We start from the raw sequence: 21,406 nt of genomic DNA on the forward strand, positions 1-21,406 counted from the left end.
TCTTTCTTTATGTGTGATAACTTATATATTAAGTCTGGTGTATCTTTTATGTAGGATTTTAAAGTAATCACAGATTTTTTTAAAAAGGAATCCACATATTCGGATAAATTACAGGTTAAATTATCGATTCCTGATATGATGGGCCTCCCCGGAGGGTCCACCATACTCTTATGTATCTTTGGGAGGTGATAGTAATATGCCATATTTGGTGCATAGGGTATTAAATAGTCTCTCTCTTTCTTAGTAAGTATTCCCTCTAACCAGCCTGCATCAACCATTTTAATCAAGTTAGTTAGAAATTTTGCTGTGGGATTGTATGTTAATAATTTGTAATATTCTGTGTCTAAAAGAATACGATCAGCTTCTTTGATATAATCCTTAATATTCTGGATGACTATCCCACCTCCCTTGTCCGCTTGTCTAATTGCTATATTTTTGTTGGCTGCTAGTCTAGATAAAGCTGTTAATTCATAAGCATTCAAATTTGGATTCTTAATATTTTTTTCAGAAAGTTTGCCAAATTCTTCCAAAACTAGATTTTGAAATATTTCTAGACTAGTTCCTGTACAAGGAGGATTAAAGTTGGATTTAGGGGTCAAATCAGAATGTAAGTAATTCTCAAATAATTCATCACATAATATCTCAGGCTCAAAATAGATAATATCTGTCAAGGGCCTTTCTGTCATTTCATTCGTTAGAATTGGTGCATGACCAGTACCTTTGAGCTTCTTGTCACAGAAATATCTTTGGATCGACAATTTTCGCACAAATTTATTTAAATCTACAAATAATTCGAACAAATTGTGATTTCTAGAAGGACAGAAAGAGAGCCCTCTATTTAAAACTCCCACCTCCTCATTAGTTAAAACATGATCAGAAAGATTAAAGATGTTCTCCCTCATTCGTTTAAATTTCTCCTTTTGGGATGACTTAGCTCTCCCTCTGCTGCCACGTTGGCGTATGATCTTTTTTTCGGGGTAGTTGTTGCAATCTCTCTTTCTGGGCCCCTCTCTAGCTGTTTTAATCGTATCGGTGTGTGTCTTACCTGCGGGGAGTTGTAGGGTAATCTCTGTGCCTGATGAAAAACCTGCGGGCTACTCATGGGTTCCCTCTCTTGTCTTTGTACAAAATTGCTATTGTTTGTCATATGGCTTCTAGTGTCATTATGGTGGTTATTTCTAGGGGTATATGTGTTTGGATCCCTTGTGTTGTCTGGGAATCGATGAGATCTATAGTGATGGTGGCCAAATTCATTTTGGTGGTCCCTATTGGACCAATGTCTCCAATCTCTATTAAACTCGTTTCTGGGCGTGTAACTAAAGTTTTGTTTATAACTATAATTATAATTATCATCCCCTCTCTCATGGTGGGAGACTTGATTCCCATAGTTGGAGAGATAATTACTGTTACCCACAGAATGATTGGATATAAAATTACTATTGCTAGCAGAATTCTTTCTATTTCTAATAAAATTATTATTCCTAAATTGGACATTTTTCTTTTTGTCCTTGGGTTTTTTGTAATCAACTTTAACCCAGGTGTCTGGTCCAATTGCATTCGAGACAGGCTCCTGATTGTCAGAATCTTCTAATTTATTCCTAGAGTGTGAGTCATATACTTTATCCTCTAAATAGTCTTGTTCATCCCTCGCTAACTTTTTAATTTTAGTGGATATAATTTTCTTTTGGAATACATCAGATTTCTCCTGTACCTCTTGGGTAAATTTAGCATAATCTGTATTAGACTCAAACTTAAGTAAACAATTTTGGATTTCCTCTATCTCTGTCTCTACTTTATTCAAAAGGGTCTCCCGAAATTCAATTAAAAGATCTATAAGTTTAAAAGAACATTCAGTTAAAATACTAAGCCATTTGGTAGTAAGTTCCGGATCATGTTTAAAAGAACACTGTTTGGATATCCTTAGACCCCTTGGTATATGCCCTTTTTCTTTATATTTACGAAGTGTATCTATATCCCACCAGTGTCTATGTTCGTTCTTAAGTGCTTCCTCTAATTTGTGAAATAATTGAACCATAGATAGATCACTGGTGGATTCATTACACATATCTATAGTATTATCATTGCAGCTTAGGGCTTTTCTATTGTTGATCCTTTGATCTTTGCTCTGCATTGTACTACTAAGTGATAAATTCTGATAGGGAATAATAAGTGTACTAAATAAAAAAAGTGTCAATAATTATAATGTGATAAAATTATCTAATGAAGTGAATCAAATAAATAATTATATGAGAAGTGTATATAAAATATATAATTTTGTAATGTATTCAATGATACCCACAATACTCTAGTGATATATAATAGTGGGTGATCGAAAGTGAACTATTGTGAAGTAATTAAAATATTCAAACCTAGTCGCAACCTAATCGATTCCCAAAAAAAATTGATCAAAAAAGTGCTAGTATATAATTAGTGCGCCAATGGTCTGAAAATCCACTGTCTGTATGACAGTGAGACACAATCACAGTGTTAAAAATCTAAATATATAACTATACGATACAAATCGTTATAGAAAAATACCCCATTCAAATTATATTAGGATACAAATGATTCTTAAGAAACAAATAAATTCTTCTTAGATATTAAAAGTGATAACATAATATAGTGGTGTCTTTGCAGCAAACACCCCAAAATAATAAGGTGATAAAACTGCAAGGGCACTGTAAATAATAAACACAGCAATGTGATAGAATTGTAAAATATTATAGTGAAAAAGTCCCAATGATCAAAGTTCAAAGTGTTACATATATGATGGGCGTAATGTCCAAATCACAGTAGGCAGGCTCTTCTCCAAAAGATCCCTGTTGGTGACCCAGGGGTGGATACTAAATAGAAAAAAAGATAAAAGAAGGCGCCAACATAGTGCGGTTACCAATGGGATGGAACACGCTTAGTAAATAATACCAGGTACTCACAGGATGAAAGACACTTGAGAAGTGTCACAGGTGCCTCCTGGACTCTCAGAGTTGTCCAGCTAACTCCCACTCCACTGTGGTGGTAAGGTTCCGCTTGTCTCTACCGATTAAGATGGCTCCGCTAGTGGTTGTGGCTCCCAGCCAGTATTCCAATAGGACTCTCTTGCGGTTTCCCCAAATCCAGCTATCCAGTTAAAATCCGTGCTCTCCGGTGAGAGGTGATACAGCAAGGATAAAAGTGGTTTGTGACGGTGGTAACAAACTACAATGTTGCCATTAAAAATATCAGAAAAGAAAGTTCGTGGCTGCAGTAATAAAATCAAAAAAGACTTTATTTACACAACGTTTCTCGGTCTGTACGTGACCGTTTCCTCAGGTGCATAAGTGTATAATAAAACACATAAAAACCACGAACTTATATCAGTAATACAGCGTCTCCAAATGCATACTGCGCATGTACGTGGGTGTGTCCCCATACTGGGAGTTCCATTGGCGTAAACTAACCAATGAGGTGCTTGTAATCACACACCTCCATAATTACGAGTGTATTGGGGAATTACTCAGTGTGGTTTTAACAAATAGCCCACACAGTTTTAAAAGCCACACCGGGCCATGGTAATCAATAAATCTGATGATCAGATAACGTACAAGAAAAAATATTATCTAAAAAAAATATATACATGTATATAAAAATATATATAAAAACATATCAATAAAATGTGTAAATATACAAACTACCAGATTGGGCACACCCACTCGCTATGTATACATACATACTATTACTAACGTTCATGAAGTCATTAACTCTTCATAAAATTGGTTCACATACAGATGGTTAATTGCATGGATATAGGAGAGATCTTACATGTAAAATGCAAACTATGAATATAGTAACCTATATGTAAAAAAATATATTAGAAGTATAATACGTCTCTCCCCAAAGATACGATTAATTCCATAATTTGGTTAAAAATGACAGTATTAGATAAATCAATATTCGTCTACATGATCAGAGAGAAAATTGCTTAACCCTAGACAGAGTGATTAATATAAAAAACTTAGCTAGGGTGAATGAAAAGGATTTAGAACCCAATCCAACCTGACTGTCTAGTTATAAGGACTTGTAATAACTGTGTTAGCTCCTTAATGGACATTAATCATGTTGTTTCTATAAGGTGCCTAGACTCAAACTGGTTTTACTTATTTAGAGGTACATAACGTGACATTCATATAAATAGTAACGATATATTGTAAATCAAAATACATTAAATTTTATAACCACATATACATGTTGATGCTAACAGGAGTCAGGAACCCAGTCCTACAAATCTAAATGAAAATACTAATTAAAATGACCTCGAATTAGGTACTAAGTGTTGGGTTTGCTGTATGTGGACTATAGTTTGATCACTTGATGATGTTCATTATTCCTCATAATATAGTGCTTATAATTATAGTAAAATTATTTAGCTAACATATACCTAGTGTATTAGATGAAAAGGGTCAAATTAAAGCTAGATGGTAATCTCACATCAATGAAGGAGGATAATAACAATAGGGTTATAATGTGTCTAGCAGTATAATAATATCAGTGTGGAGCCTATATATCAGGGGTGGGTATTAAAGTCCTATATTGAACTAAATACAGAATGACTCATAGTAGATCAGTTAGTTGAAGGCCGCCATATCAATATTAGCGTTTAGGCCACCAGGGGACAGGGTGCGCATCTTCCAGATCCAAAAAGTCTCCCTTTGTCTTAAATGCAAATATCTGTTTCTACCCCATTTGGGGTACACTTGTTCTAGAGGGAATATGCTAAACACATTTGATGTATTAGTATGGCATGTATTAGCATGCCTAGGGACACTATGATTGGCAATGTTTTTACTGATATTCCTTAGATGCTCACCCCATCTTTTTTTGAGGGGTCTCGAGGTCCTACCCACATACTGGACCCCACAGCTGCATTCTAACAAATAAACTACAAAGGCCGAATCACATGTAAAGTGTGTTTTGATATGACATTTTTCCTTACTAATATAGGATGCAAATTCAGTTCTCTTGCTATTTGTGTATTGACATAATCCACAATTAGCTCTATTGCACTTAAAAAAACCTGGTTTGTCTAGGAACTTATTACCTCTTATACTACTTAATTTACTCGTCAGTGATCTTTTCTTCATTACTATTTTACTCGGGGCTAGTACATTCTTTAACGTGGGAGCTCGTCTAAAAGTACAGACAGGTGTATTACCTATACTCTCCCTCAGCAAAGGGTCCCCTGTCAAAATGTGCCAGTGTTTGCCTAATATAGTTTTAATTTTATTATGGTTGTTATTGAATTGTGTTATGAATCTGACTTTCTCACTCCCTTTAATAGAACCTCCAATAGGTATAGTCTCCTTATTCTTGGCAAAGAAATCTTCTCTGCATTTATTTCTTGCTCTCTTGTAGCTAGTCTCAATAAGATCTGTGGGGTAATGTTTTTCAACAAACCTTTTCTTTAAAATATTAGCTTGTATATCAAAACTGTCTAAATCTGTGCAATTCCTACGAATCCTACAGAATTGGTTGTAAGGGATATTGTTCTTCCACGGTAAGTGGTGGTTGCTTTTATAGTTCAAATAACTGTTAGCATCCACCGACTTAAAAAAAGTTTTGGTAGAGATGTTACCTACACTGTCCCATGTTAAAATGAGATCCAGAAATTCTATACTAATCGCATCTATTTTAGAAGTGAAGTTCAGACCTAATGAATTGTTATTCAGACTATCCAAAAATTTCTGAGCCAATGATGTGTCCCCCTCCCAGATGAACAACAGGTCATCTATGAAGCGGCCATAGAAAACCAGGTTCGCCCCATATGAGGAAGGATATATATATTGTTCCTCAAAAAATCCCATAAAGAGATTAGCAAAACTAGGGGCTAACACAGTTATTACAAGTCCTTATAACTAGACAGTCAGGTTGGATTGGGTTCTAAATCCTTTTCATTCACCCTAGCTAAGTTTTTTATATTAATCACTCTGTCTAGGGTTAAGCAATTTTCTCTCTGATCATGTAGACGAATATTGATTTATCTAATACTGTCATTTTTAACCAAATTATGGAATTAATCGTATCTTTGGGGAGAGACGTATTATACTTCTAATATATTTTTTACATATAGGTTACTATATTCATAGTTTGCATTTTACATGTAAGATCTCTCCTATATCCATGCAATTAACCATCTGTATGTGAACCAATTTTATGAAGAGTTAATGACTTCATGAACGTTAGTAATAGTATGTATGTATACATAGCGAGTGGGTGTGCCCAATCTGGTAGTTTGTATATTTACACATTTTATTGATATGTTTTTATATATATTTTTATATACATGTATATATTTTTTTTAGATAATATTTTTTCTTGTACGTTATCTGATCATCAGATTTATTGATTACCATGGCCCGGTGTGGCTTTTAAAACTGTGTGGGCTATTTGTTAAAACCACACTGAGTAATTCCCCAATACACTCGTAATTATGGAGGTGTGTGATTACAAGCACCTCATTGGTTAGTTTACGCCAATGGAACTCCCAGTATGGGGACACACCCACGTACATGCGCAGTATGCATTTGGAGACGCTGTATTACTGATATAAGTTCGTGGTTTTTATGTGTTTTATTATACACTTATGCACCTGAGGAAACGGTCACGTACAGACCGAGAAACGTTGTGTAAATAAAGTCTTTTTTGATTTTATTACTGCAGCCACGAACTTTCTTTTCTGATATTTTTAATGGCAACATTGTAGTTTGTTACCACCGTCACAAACCACTTTTATCCTTGCTGTATCACCTCTCACCGGAGAGCACGGATTTTAACTGGATAGCTGGATTTGGGGAAACCGCAAGAGAGTCCTATTGGAATACTGGCTGGGAGCCACAACCACTAGCGGAGCCATCTTAATCGGTAGAGACAAGCGGAACCTTACCACCACAGTGGAGTGGGAGTTAGCTGGACAACTCTGAGAGTCCAGGAGGCACCTGTGACACTTCTCAAGTGTCTTTCATCCTGTGAGTACCTGGTATTATTTACTAAGCGTGTTCCATCCCATTGGTAACCGCACTATGTTGGCGCCTTCTTTTATCTTTTTTTCTATTTAGTATCCACCCCTGGGTCACCAACAGGGATCTTTTGGAGAAGAGCCTGCCTACTGTGATTTGGACATTACGCCCATCATATATGTAACACTTTGAACTTTGATCATTGGGACTTTTTCACTATAATATTTTACAATTCTATCACATTGCTGTGTTTATTATTTACAGTGCCCTTGCAGTTTTATCACCTTATTATTTTGGGGTGTTTGCTGCAAAGACACCACTATATTATGTTATCACTTTTAATATCTAAGAAGAATTTATTTGTTTCTTAAGAATCATTTGTATCCTAATATAATTTGAATGGGGTATTTTTCTATAACGATTTGTATCGTATAGTTATATATTTAGATTTTTAACACTGTGATTGTGTCTCACTGTCATACAGACAGTGGATTTTCAGACCATTGGCGCACTAATTATATACTAGCACTTTTTTGATCAATTTTTTTTGGGAATCGATTAGGTTGCGACTAGGTTTGAATATTTTAATTACTTCACAATAGTTCACTTTCGATCACCCACTATTATATATCACTAGAGTATTGTGGGTATCATTGAATACATTACAAAATTATATATTTTATATACACTTCTCATATAATTATTTATTTGATTCACTTCATTAGATAATTTTATCACATTATAATTATTGACACTTTTTTTATTTAGTACACTTATTATTCCCTATCAGAATTTATCACTTAGTAGTACAATGCAGAGCAAAGATCAAAGGATCAACAATAGAAAAGCCCTAAGCTGCAATGATAATACTATAGATATGTGTAATGAATCCACCAGTGATCTATCTATGGTTCAATTATTTCACAAATTAGAGGAAGCACTTAAGAACGAACATAGACACTGGTGGGATATAGATACACTTCGTAAATATAAAGAAAAAGGGCATATACCAAGGGGTCTAAGGATATCCAAACAGTGTTCTTTTAAACATGATCCGGAACTTACTACCAAATGGCTTAGTATTTTAACTGAATGTTCTTTTAAACTTATAGATCTTTTAATTGAATTTCGGGAGACCCTTTTGAATAAAGTAGAGACAGAGATAGAGGAAATCCAAAATTGTTTACTTAAGTTTGAGTCTAATACAGATTATGCTAAATTTACCCAAGAGGTACAGGAGAAATCTGATGTATTCCAAAAGAAAATTATATCCACTAAAATTAAAAAGTTAGCGAGGGATGAACAAGACTATTTAGAGGATAAAGTATATGACTCACACTCTAGGAATAAATTAGAAGATTCTGACAATCAGGAGCCTGTCTCGAATGCAATTGGACCAGACACCTGGGTTAAAGTTGATTACAAAAAACCCAAGGACAAAAAGAAAAATGTCCAATTTAGGAATAATAATTTTATTAGAAATAGAAAGAATTCTGCTAGCAATAGTAATTTTATATCCAATCATTCTGTGGGTAACAGTAATTATCTCTCCAACTATGGGAATCAAGTCTCCCACCATGAGAGAGGGGATGATAATTATAATTATAGTTATAAACAAAACTTTAGTTACACGCCCAGAAACGAGTTTAATAGAGATTGGAGACATTGGTCCAATAGGGACCACCAAAATGAATTTGGCCACCATCACTATAGATCTCATCGATTCCCAGACAACACAAGGGATCCAAACACATATACCCCTAGAAATAACCACCATAATGACACTAGAAGCCATATGACAAACAATAGCAATTTTGTACAAAGACAAGAGAGGGAACCCATGAGTAGCCCGCAGGTTTTTCATCAGGCACAGAGATTACCCTACAACTCCCCGCAGGTAAGACACACACCGATACGATTAAAACAGCTAGAGAGGGGCCCAGAAAGAGAGATTGCAACAACTACCCCGAAAAAAAGATCATACGCCAACGTGGCAGCAGAGGGAGAGCTAAGTCATCCCAAAAGGAGAAATTTAAACGAATGAGGGAGAACATCTTTAATCTTTCTGATCATGTTTTAACTAATGAGGAGGTGGGAGTTTTAAATAGAGGGCTCTCTTTCTGTCCTTCTAGAAATCACAATTTGTTCGAATTATTTGTAGATTTAAATAAATTTGTGCGAAAATTGTCGATCCAAAGATATTTCTGTGACAAGAAGCTCAAAGGTACTGGTCATGCACCAATTCTAACGAATGAAATGACAGAAAGGCCCTTGACAGATATTATCTATTTTGAGCCTGAGATATTATGTGATGAATTATTTGAGAATTACTTACATTCTGATTTGACCCCTAAATCCAACTTTAATCCTCCTTGTACAGGAACTAGTCTAGAAATATTTCAAAATCTAGTTTTGGAAGAATTTGGCAAACTTTCTGAAAAAAATATTAAGAATCCAAATTTGAATGCTTATGAATTAACAGCTTTATCTAGACTAGCAGCCAACAAAAATATAGCAATTAGACAAGCGGACAAGGGAGGTGGGATAGTCATCCAGAATATTAAGGATTATATCAAAGAAGCTGATCGTATTCTTTTAGACACAGAATATTACAAATTATTAACATACAATCCCACAGCAAAATTTCTAACTAACTTGATTAAAATGGTTGATGCAGGCTGGTTAGAGGGAATACTTACTAAGAAAGAGAGAGACTATTTAATACCCTATGCACCAAATATGGCATATTACTATCACCTCCCAAAGATACATAAGAGTATGGTGGACCCTCCGGGGAGGCCCATCATATCAGGAATCGATAATTTAACCTGTAATTTATCCGAATATGTGGATTCCTTTTTAAAAAAATCTGTGATTACTTTAAAATCCTACATAAAAGATACACCAGACTTAATATATAAGTTATCACACATAAAGAAAGAGGGAAGAAATTTGATATGGCTGACCTGTGATGTCTCTGCCCTATATTCTAATATTGCACACCATCTGGGTATTCAAGCCATCCAATATTACTTGGAGAGGGACATATACATGCCAGTCAAGCAAAGAGATTTCCTTTTGGAATGCATATCTTTTGTATTAAAAAATAACTACTTCGTATATCAGGAGAAATTTTACTTGCAGATTAGGGGAACGGCCATGGGAACCAGGTTCGCCCCTAGTTTTGCTAATCTCTTTATGGGATTTTTTGAGGAACAATATATATATCCTTCCTCATATGGGGCGAACCTGGTTTTCTATGGCCGCTTCATAGATGACCTGTTGTTCATCTGGGAGGGGGACACATCATTGGCTCAGAAATTTTTGGATAGTCTGAATAACAATTCATTAGGTCTGAACTTCACTTCTAAAATAGATGCGATTAGTATAGAATTTCTGGATCTCATTTTAACATGGGACAGTGTAGGTAACATCTCTACCAAAACTTTTTTTAAGTCGGTGGATGCTAACAGTTATTTGAACTATAAAAGCAACCACCACTTACCGTGGAAGAACAATATCCCTTACAACCAATTCTGTAGGATTCGTAGGAATTGCACAGATTTAGACAGTTTTGATATACAAGCTAATATTTTAAAGAAAAGGTTTGTTGAAAAACATTACCCCACAGATCTTATTGAGACTAGCTACAAGAGAGCAAGAAATAAATGCAGAGAAGATTTCTTTGCCAAGAATAAGGAGACTATACCTATTGGAGGTTCTATTAAAGGGAGTGAGAAAGTCAGATTCATAACACAATTCAATAACAACCATAATAAAATTAAAACTATATTAGGCAAACACTGGCACATTTTGACAGGGGACCCTTTGCTGAGGGAGAGTATAGGTAATACACCTGTCTGTACTTTTAGACGAGCTCCCACGTTAAAGAATGTACTAGCCCCGAGTAAAATAGTAATGAAGAAAAGATCACTGACGAGTAAATTAAGTAGTATAAGAGGTAATAAGTTCCTAGACAAACCAGGTTTTTTTAAGTGCAATAGAGCTAATTGTGGATTATGTCAATACACAAATAGCAAGAGAACTGAATTTGCATCCTATATTAGTAAGGAAAAATGTCATATCAAAACACACTTTACATGTGATTCGGCCTTTGTAGTTTATTTGTTAGAATGCAGCTGTGGGGTCCAGTATGTGGGTAGGACCTCGAGACCCCTCAAAAAAAGATGGGGTGAGCATCTAAGGAATATCAGTAAAAACATTGCCAATCATAGTGTCCCTAGGCATGCTAATACATGCCATACTAATACATCAAATGTGTTTAGCATATTCCCTCTAGAACAAGTGTACCCCAAATGGGGTAGAAACAGATATTTGCATTTAAGACAAAGGGAGACTTTTTGGATCTGGAAGATGCGCACCCTGTCCCCTGGTGGCCTAAACGCTAATATTGATATGGCGGCCTTCAACTAACTGATCTACTATGAGTCATTCTGTATTTAGTTCAATATAGGACTTTAATACCCACCCCTGATATATAGGCTCCACACTGATATTATTATACTGCTAGACACATTATAACCCTATTGTTATTATCCTCCTTCATTGATGTGAGATTACCATCTAGCTTTAATTTGACCCTTTTCATCTAATACACTAGGTATATGTTAGCTAAATAATTTTACTATAATTATAAGCACTATATTATGAGGAATAATGAACATCATCAAGTGATCAAACTATAGTCCACATACAGCAAACCCAACACTTAGTACCTAATTCGAGGTCATTTTAATTAGTATTTTCATTTAGATTTGTAGGACTGGGTTCCTGACTCCTGTTAGCATCAACATGTATATGTGGTTATAAAATTTAATGTATTTTGATTTACAATATATCGTTACTATTTATATGAATGTCACGTTATGTACCTCTAAATAAGTAAAACCAGTTTGAGTCTAGGCACCTTATAGAAACAACATGATTAATGTCCATTAAGGAGCTAACACAGTTATTACAAGTCCTTATAACTAGACAGTCAGGTTGGATTGGGTTCTAAATCCTTTTCATTCACCCTAGCTAAGTTTTTTATATTAATCACTCTGTCTAGGGTTAAGCAATTTTCTCTCTGATCATGTAGACGAATATTGATTTATCTAATACTGTCATTTTTAACCAAATTATGGAATTAATCGTATCTTTGGGGAGAGACGTATTATACTTCTAATATATTTTTTTACATATAGGTTACTATATTCATAGTTTGCATTTTACATGTAAGATCTCTCCTATATCCATGCAATTAACCATCTGTATGTGAACCAATTTTATGAAGAGTTAATGACTTCATGAACGTTAGTAATAGTATGTATGTATACATAGCGAGTGGGTGTGCCCAATCTGGTAGTTTGTATATTTACACATTTTATTGATATGTTTTTATATATATTTTTATATACATGTATATATTTTTTTTAGATAATATTTTTTCTTGTACGTTATCTGATCATCAGATTTATTGATTACCATGGCCCGGTGTGGCTTTTAAAACTGTGTGGGCTATTTGTTAAAACCACACTGAGTAATTCCCCAATACACTCGTAATTATGGAGGTGTGTGATTACAAGCACCTCATTGGTTAGTTTACGCCAATGGAACTCCCAGTATGGGGACACACCCACGTACATGCGCAGTATGCATTTGGAGACGCTGTATTACTGATATAAGTTCGTGGTTTTTATGTGTTTTATTATACACTTATGCACCTGAGGAAACGGTCACGTACAGACCGAGAAACGTTGTGTAAATAAAGTCTTTTTTGATTTTATTACTGCAGCCACGAACTTTCTTTTCTGATATTTTTAATGGCAACATTGTAGTTTGTTACCACCGTCACAAACCACTTTTATCCTTGCTGTATCACCTCTCACCGGAGAGCACGGATTTTAACTGGATAGCTGGATTTGGGGAAACCGCAAGAGAGTCCTATTGGAATACTGGCTGGGAGCCACAACCACTAGCGGAGCCATCTTAATCGGTAGAGACAAGCGGAACCTTACCACCACAGTGGAGTGGGAGTTAGCTGGACAACTCTGAGAGTCCAGGAGGCACCTGTGACACTTCTCAAGTGTCTTTCATCCTGTGAGTACCTGGTATTATTTACTAAGCGTGTTCCATCCCATTGGTAACCGCACTATGTTGGCGCCTTCTTTTATCTTTTTTTCTATTTAGTATCCACCCCTGGGTCACCAACAGGGATCTTTTGGAGAAGAGCCTGCCTACTGTGATTTGGACATTACGCCCATCATATATGTAACACTTTGAACTTTGATCATTGGGACTTTTTCACTATAATATTTTACAATTCTATCACATTGCTGTGTTTATTATTTACAGTGCCCTTGCAGTTTTATCACCTTATTATTTTGGGGTGTTTGCTGCAAAGACACCACTATATTATGTTATCACTTTTAATATCTAAGAAGAATTTATTTGTTTCTTAAGAATCATTTGTATCCTAATATAATTTGAATGGGGTATTTTTCTATAACGATTTGTATCGTATAGTTATATATTTAGATTTTTAACACTGTGATTGTGTCTCACTGTCATACAGACAGTGGATTTTCAGACCATTGGCGCACTAATTATATACTAGCACTTTTAGTTCAACTAAACCTACTCCCGCCAACAAAACTAAGAGGCCTATTTATAAAAATGTCTGTCGGACCTGATCCGACAGTGCGGATCAGGTCCGACAGACATCGCCGAATGCGGAGAGCAATACGCTCTCCGTATTCAGCATTGCACCAGCAGCTCTTGTGAGCTGCTGGTGCAACGCCGCCCCCTGCTGACTCGCGGCCAATCGGGGGGTGCCAAACAACCTGATCGTACTCAATCGGGTTGAATTCCGGCGATTCCTGTCCGCCTCATCAGAGCAGGCGGACAGAGTTATGGAGCAGTGGTCTTTAGACCGCTGCTTCATAACTGGTGTTTCTGGCGAGCCAAACACGGGCCCTCAAGTGAGCCGTAAACATATAATCTCCAAAGGATAAAGAGGGTATTAAAAAACATGCAGGTAAAAGAGGGCTGGAATCTGACTGCTGAACCTTATAACAGGCTAGTAACCCCCCCACACACACTTACAACAAACTTGCAACTACACATCCAGCCCAGCTCACTCTTTTATGCAAGGGGCCTTCCACTGTCAAATAATGTTATTTCTGCAAACTAAAAATATTTTCTACTGAAAAAGCAAGATATGATTTGTGTAGGTACCGCACAGAAAAAAAAACGTTTACATTTTGTGTAAGTGCAACGAATATTAAGAAACTAACAGCTCTATCATAGGGGTGAAAATGGCTCAGCACTTTGTGGTTAAAAAATATTTTTTATTCATGAACTGAACACATATGCAAAAACGTTAACATTATTAAAAAAGAAATGCCATTTAAAACAGGCCAAAATGTTTTTTTTTTTTAAAGGTACAAAAATCATGTGCCAATTTGGAACATTGTTTTTCAGAAGAAATGGAATTACCATTCCTCCCAAAATATTCTTTCTTTCTTGTACAGGGAGGTGTGTGGGGGGCTTGTAGGTGTGTCAAAGGCAGAGCTATGACAGGAAGGGGGCAGATGTCTGTGTGCTGTGCATGGGGATAGGCATGTGTGGGGTTGAGTGAAGTCGATAAAGTCAATGGAGACCAGGAGATTATCCCTAACGGGAGAAGCTCTGGTAGGGACAGTGGGCACACCTCCCGGTCTGTGACAATGTAGGAGTATAGAATACAATTGTTTATTCAAAGTATAGACGGCGTGAGGCTACAAATGCAAGGTTTTCTAATATGGCTTTAGATTTGAAAACCTTTTTAAAAGCCATGTAAGGTACTTTACAAGGGAGTTACAATGGACTTGAATAGGGGCCAGAGTTACTAAACATAACATACATACAGGAAAAAGATATTTCACATAACTGATCAAAAGTTCACCAAAATATGACTGAAATTTACATCTGGGATTGGATATATTATTTAAGTATTTACTTCCTGTTGTAATTTACAGTTACACTATATGTATCAGATCTAGCAGGTCTTGAATGTGCAAATGAAATGTTTGCTGGATTGTGAGTTTGACACAAACCTTTTTGCCCTTGGGGTCCGGCAATCCCTTGGATCCCATCAAGTCCCCTTTCACCTGAAAATGAATAACAGGTCATATATTAAATTATTGGTTTATCAACAAATGTCTTACACACAAAAAATGTCATTAGTATTACAATAAGTATTTATAGTTTTCCTTCTTAATATAAGGAGAGTCCACAGCTTCATTCCTTACTGTTGGGAAATACTGAACCTGGCCATCAGGAGGAGGCAAAGACCCCCCAGCCAAAGGCTTAAATACCTCTCCCACTTCCCCCATCCCCCAGTCATTCTTTGCATTTCGTCACAGAAGGATGGCAGAGAAGTGTCAGAAGATTTCGGAGATGCAGGGAGAGTCTTTCTATGAACCCATCCAGACTGCCTGCTAACAGCTCTTTAAGCATTCAGTGTTGATGAGTTTCACTGTCTGCTTTTTTTCTTCACTCAAGTCCATGTCAGGAGCGATACTACAAGACTGTCACACTTGAGAGGCTGTGTCTTTGTTCCACAGCATGGATTCTGGTAAGATCGTTTCAATTTTACATATGTTGAAAATGTTAGAAGACAGGGTCACAGTGTGGCTCCTTTTATCTTAAAAGAATCATTGGTTAATATCTCCTGAGGGTGATTATTGAACAGTGGGGATTAATCAAATGTGTTGCTTTGATTTATGCTGCTTTATGTGTGAGATTTTACTGAGCACATAGTCTGTTTGTTATGTGGCTGGGACACACAGGTTTTTACTTTCACTGTGAACACTGCGCAGCTTGTAGCTTGGTGTGCTTTTTCTCATAGCAGGGGCGGTTCTCCCTTGTGCACCACGTGACTGGGTGTGGTCTCACTTTCATTTCCTCTTTCCTGACCGTGCTGGCTGTCGGAGAAGACGCTCTTTCTCTGTATTGTCTATGTCCAGGAGGTGGTGAGTGCCCCAGCCATTGGGAGTATAAAGGTACCGTTTTTGTGAGAATTAACTTAAGCTATGAAGGATTCTGATATTCTTAAGGGTACTACCGCTATTTCAAATAATAATACTTTATGTTGTGAGGAGGCCTTGGTATTCCCGCCCTCTCAACTATGTTCCACATGCCTTAACAACGTTATTATGTCTAAGAAGGTTAACCCTTTTAGTACCACTGATCCGTCCACCTCTGAGGACTCGCCGCCCCATGAGGTGCATACCCATCAGTCATCTCCCTCAACACATGCAGCTTCCCATAGCATGCCTGATCCTCCATCTGGAGGGAGCCTTTTACCATCAGATTTTACTGCGCAGTTAAAAAATGTGGTGTCTGAGGCCCTCAGTGCTTTACCTCGCCCTGCCAAGCACAAGCGAAAGGTTAAACATAGCTCTCTTGCCCAGGGGTCATGAAGTAGTTTATTGGATGTATCTGTTTTTCAAGTATCCGAGGGTGAGTCACACTCTGAGGCTTCAGAGGGTGAACTTTCTGGGTCGGAGTCTGCTGCCTCGAAGCCTCCTGCTGCGAAGGAACCAGCCTTTAGATTTAAGATTGAGCACTTATGTTTTCTTCTAAAGGAGGTCCTGTCTACATTAGAGGTTCCAGAGGCCAAGCTTCCTGATGAACCTTTGATTCCTAAATTGGACAGAGTTTACAAGGACAGGGTAGTGTCATTAACTTTTCCTGTTCCTGTAAAAATGGTGAACATTATTAAAAACGAGTGGAATGGAATTGGTTCATCCTTTTCTCCTTTGTCTTCCTTTAAGAAATTATTCCTGGTCCCGGACTCTCAATTGGAGTTGGGGGGTTCTGTCCCTAAGGTGAATGGTGCTATCTCCACGCTGGCCAAACGTACTACTATTTCTCTTGAGGATAGCTCGTCGTTCAGAGAGCCGATGGATAAGAAGATGGAAACTTTTCTAAGAAAAATGTTTCAATACACAGGATATTTGTTTCAACCAGCAGCGGCTGTTGCCTCGGTTGCTGGAGCTGTGGCCTACTGGTGCGACTCCTTATCGGAATTGATCGAGGTGGAGGGTCTCCTCGACATTATCCAGGAAAGAATTAAAGCATTGAGAATTGATCATTCTTTTATCTACTGCAGGATAAAAAGAACAAGTCTAAGGGACAGAGTTCTAATTTTCGTTCCTTTTGTTCTGAGAAATCCCAATGACAACATTTCTCCTCTAAGCCCGAGCAGGCCAAGAGTACTTGGAAGCTGGCTCAATCCTGGATTAAATCCAAGCAGAGAAAGAAGCCCGTCGAGACCAAATCAGCATGAAGGGGCGGCCCCCATTCCGGCCCTGGATCGTGTAGGGGGCAGACTGTTTTCAGATGCTTGGTTCAGGGACATGCAGGACCCATGGGTTCTGGAGGTCATAGCTCAGGGATATAAGATAGGTTTCAAATCTCATCCACCCAAGGGCAGATTTCTCCTCTCAAGCCTGTCTTCCAAGCCTGAAAAGAGGGAAGCCTTTCTGGGGTGCGTGCTGGATCTGTCCTCCTTAGGGGTCATTGTTCCGGTTCCTATTGCAGAAAGAGGTTTGGGATACTATTCAAACCTGTTCGTGGTTCCAAAGAAAGAGGGAACTTTCCGCCCGATTCTGGACCTAAAGTGCCTAAATAAATTTCTAAATGTCCTCGCATTTAAGAGGGAGACAAAAAGGTCTATTCTTCCCCTAGTTCAGGAAGTACAGTTCATGACCACTGTAGACCTGAAAGGATGCTTACCTTCGTGTTCCAGTCCACAAGGATAACTTCCAGTTCCTAGGGTTTGCATTCCTGGACCAGCACTTCCAGTTCATTGCACTTCTAATTGGTCTAACTACTGCTCCAAGGATTTTTACAAAGGTTCTAGAGGCTCTTCTAGCTGCTGCAAGAACCCGGGGTATAGCAGTAGCCCCCTACTTGGACGATATTCTTGTACAAGCTGAATGGCGGAGGACCATTCAGGATCTCTTCTCTCTCTTCTTCTATCTCAAGGATGTAAGATAAACTAAGAGTTCTCTTATCCCAAGCACCAGGGTAGAATTCCTGGGTACTATAATAGACTCCATATCCATGGACATCATTCCCTTTGCCAGGTTCCGTCTCAGACCATTAGAACTGTGCATGCGGAGGCAGTGGAACGGCAATCATTCGGATCTGTCTCAACAGATTTCTCTGGACAACCGGTTAAGAGAATAAGAGAATCGCTCTCTTGGTGGCTCTATTCAGATCATCTGTCCTGAGAGACATCCTTTCTAAGACCATCCTGGGAGATTGTGACTATGGCCACAAGTCTATCAGGCTGGGGAGCTGTATGGGGTGCCAAGAAGGCACAGGGCCTGTGGTCTCAGGAGGAGCGCTCCCTCCCAATCAACATTCTGGAACTTCGGGCAATCTTCAATGCTCTGAATGCTTGGCCTCTTCTGGGTTCGTCCTGGTTTATCAGATTCCAATCAGACAATATAACCTTGGTGGCTTACATCAACCATCAGTGGGGGATGAGAAGCTACCTAGCAATGAGGGAAGTATCTTGGATTCTGGAGTGGGCAGAGGCCCACAGCTGTTCGCTGTCAGCGATCCACATTCTGGGTGTGGACAACCGGGAAGCGGATTTTCTCAGCAGACAATCTTTTCCTCCGGGTGAATAGTCTCTCCAACCCAAAGTGCTTGCAGAGATATGCTACAGGTGGGGGACGCCAGAGATAGATCTCATGGCGTCCCGTCTCAATGCCAAGCTACCCAGATATGGGTCGAGGTCCAGGGATCCTCAGGTGGAGCTAATAGATGCATTAGCAGTGCCTTAGAGGTTCAATCTAATTTACCTTTTCCCTCCGTTACCACTCCTTCCTCGTGTAGTGGCCTACATCAAGCAGGAGCAGGCATCAGTGATACTGATTGCTCCATCATGGCCGCGAAGGACGTGGTTCACGGATCTGTTGAGGATGTCATCTTCTCCTCCATGGAAGTTACCTTGTCGCAGGGATCTGCTGGAACAAGTTCCTTTTGTTCATCAAAATCTAGATTCTCTGAGGCTGACTGCGTGGAGATTGAACGCTTATTCCTAGCCAAGAGAGGTTTTTCTGAGAGAGTTATTGATACTCTCATTCAAGCTCGTAAGCCAGTTACTTGTCGCATCTATCATAAGGTGTGGAGAACCTATTTATTCTGGTTTGAAGAGTGTGGATTCCCCTGGCATAAAGTTAAAGGGACACTCAAGTTAAAATTAAACTTCATGATTCAGATACAGCATGCAATTTTAAACAACTTTCCAATTTACTTCCATTAACAAAATGTGCACAGTCTATTTATATTTACACTTTTTGAGTCACCAACTCCTACTGAGCATGTGCAAGAATTCACAGCATATACGCATATGCATTTGTGATTAGCTGATGGCTGTCACATGATACAGGGGGAGTGGAAATAGACATAACTTTGCAATTTATTTAACAAAAATCTACTACTCATTTGAAGTTCAGACTAAGTGCTATTGCATTGTCTTCTTATCATGCATTTGTTGATTATGCAAACCTAAAGTGTTGACTGGTCCTTTAAGGTTGCCAGGATCCTATCGTTTCTCCAGGATGGACTAGAGAAGGGTCTTTCTGCCAGTTCCCTGAGGGTACAGATTTAGGCCCTGTCTGTTTTACTTCACAAGCGTGCAGTCCTTTGTTAAGGCTCTGATTAGAATCAGACCTGTGTTCAGATCTAAGGCTCCTCCTTGGAGTTTGAATCTTGTTCTTAAGATTTTGCAAAGGGCTCCGTTTGAGCCTATGAGGCCTATTTATTAAAGGTCTGTCAGACCTGATCCGACAGTGCGGATGAGGTCCGACAGACCTCGCTGAATGCGGAGAGCAATACGCTCTCCGTATTCAGCATTGCACCAGCAGCTCTTGTGAGCTGCTGGTGCAATGCCGCCCCCTGCAAATTTGCGGCCAATCGACCGCTAGCAGGGGGTGTCAATCAACCCGATAGTACTCGATCGGGTTGAATTGTGGCGATGTCTGTCCACCTGCTCAGAGCAGGCAGACAGGGTTATGGAGCAGCGGTCTTTAGACCGCTGCTTCATCACTGCTGTTTCTGGCAAGCCTGCAGGCTCGCCAGAAACGCGGGCCCTCAAGCTCCATTCGGAGCTTGATAAATTTGTTTCTATGCATGAAATTGACATTAAGTTGTTGTCCTGGAAGGTTCTTTTTCTACTGGCTATTGTGCGTAGAGTTTCTGAGATTGCTTCTTTGCAATGTGAGCCTCCTTATCTGGTGTTCCATTCTGATACAACTGTCCTACGTACTAAGAGTTTCTTCCTAAGGTCGTGTCAGACCACAACATCAATCAAGAGATTGTGGTTCCTTCCTTGTGTCCCAAACCTTCTTCTTCAAAGGAACATTTGCTTCATAATTTGGGCGTGTTTCGCGCCTTGAAGTTCTATCTTCAGGCTATTAAGGATTTTAGACAAACTTCTTCCTTGTTTGTTGCCTATTCTGGGAAGCATAAGGGTCAGAAGGTCTCTTCGACCTGGTCCTCCTTACATACTTTTTCTAAATTTTACAAGTTTGATGTTTTTGCTTCAGCTGAAGCAGTCTTCGGGAGAAAGGTTTTGCAGGCTGTGGTACCCTCAGATTAGGGTCCACCTCTCTTTTTGTCCCTCCCATTTTCATTCAGTGTCCTCTAGAGCTTGGGTATATGTTTCCCTCCTGGTGGCCAGGTTCAGTATTTCCCAACAGTAAGGAATGAATCCGTGGACTCTTCTTATACAGAAGGAAACATGCATCTATATTTATTTCAATGTATTTTTCTTATATCAGTTAACTTGTTTTCCCCATGCTGAGCTTCTACAAACTGTGTGATATATTCTAATGCTTTAGAAAATCTTATTAAATGATTTATATACAAACATTCCCAAATATTTAATATGAATTTTGTTACAACAAAAATTGTCTACATATGTTTTTTGAAAGATTGGAATATAACATGTTTCTGGCATAGGGGCCACACTCACCCTTCTCTCCCACTGATCCACGTTCTCCCTTCTGTCCTGATTGTCCCGGAAGTCCAGGACATCCTCTTAGTATGGCTAGCTTGTCATTGTCTGCAATTCCCACAATCTTCACATCTGGACAAAAAATAAATACATAATTAGAAACATACATCGAGATTACGAGTTTTGCGGTAACAGGGGTGCGGTGCTAATGAGCCTTTTTTTTTCACCGCTCCCTTAAGACAACGCTGGTATTACAGGTTTTTTTAAACCTGGCGTTAGCCGCAAAAAGGTGAGCGTAGAGCAAAATTTAGCTCCACATCTCACCTCAATACCAGCGTTGCTTAAGTCAGCGGTAAGATGGCTAAACGTGCTCGTGCACGATTTACCAAAAGGA

The sequence above is a fragment of the Bombina bombina genome, chromosome 12, assembly GCF_027579735.1.
Source record: "Bombina bombina isolate aBomBom1 chromosome 12, aBomBom1.pri, whole genome shotgun sequence".
Taxonomy (NCBI): domain Eukaryota; kingdom Metazoa; phylum Chordata; class Amphibia; order Anura; family Bombinatoridae; genus Bombina; species Bombina bombina.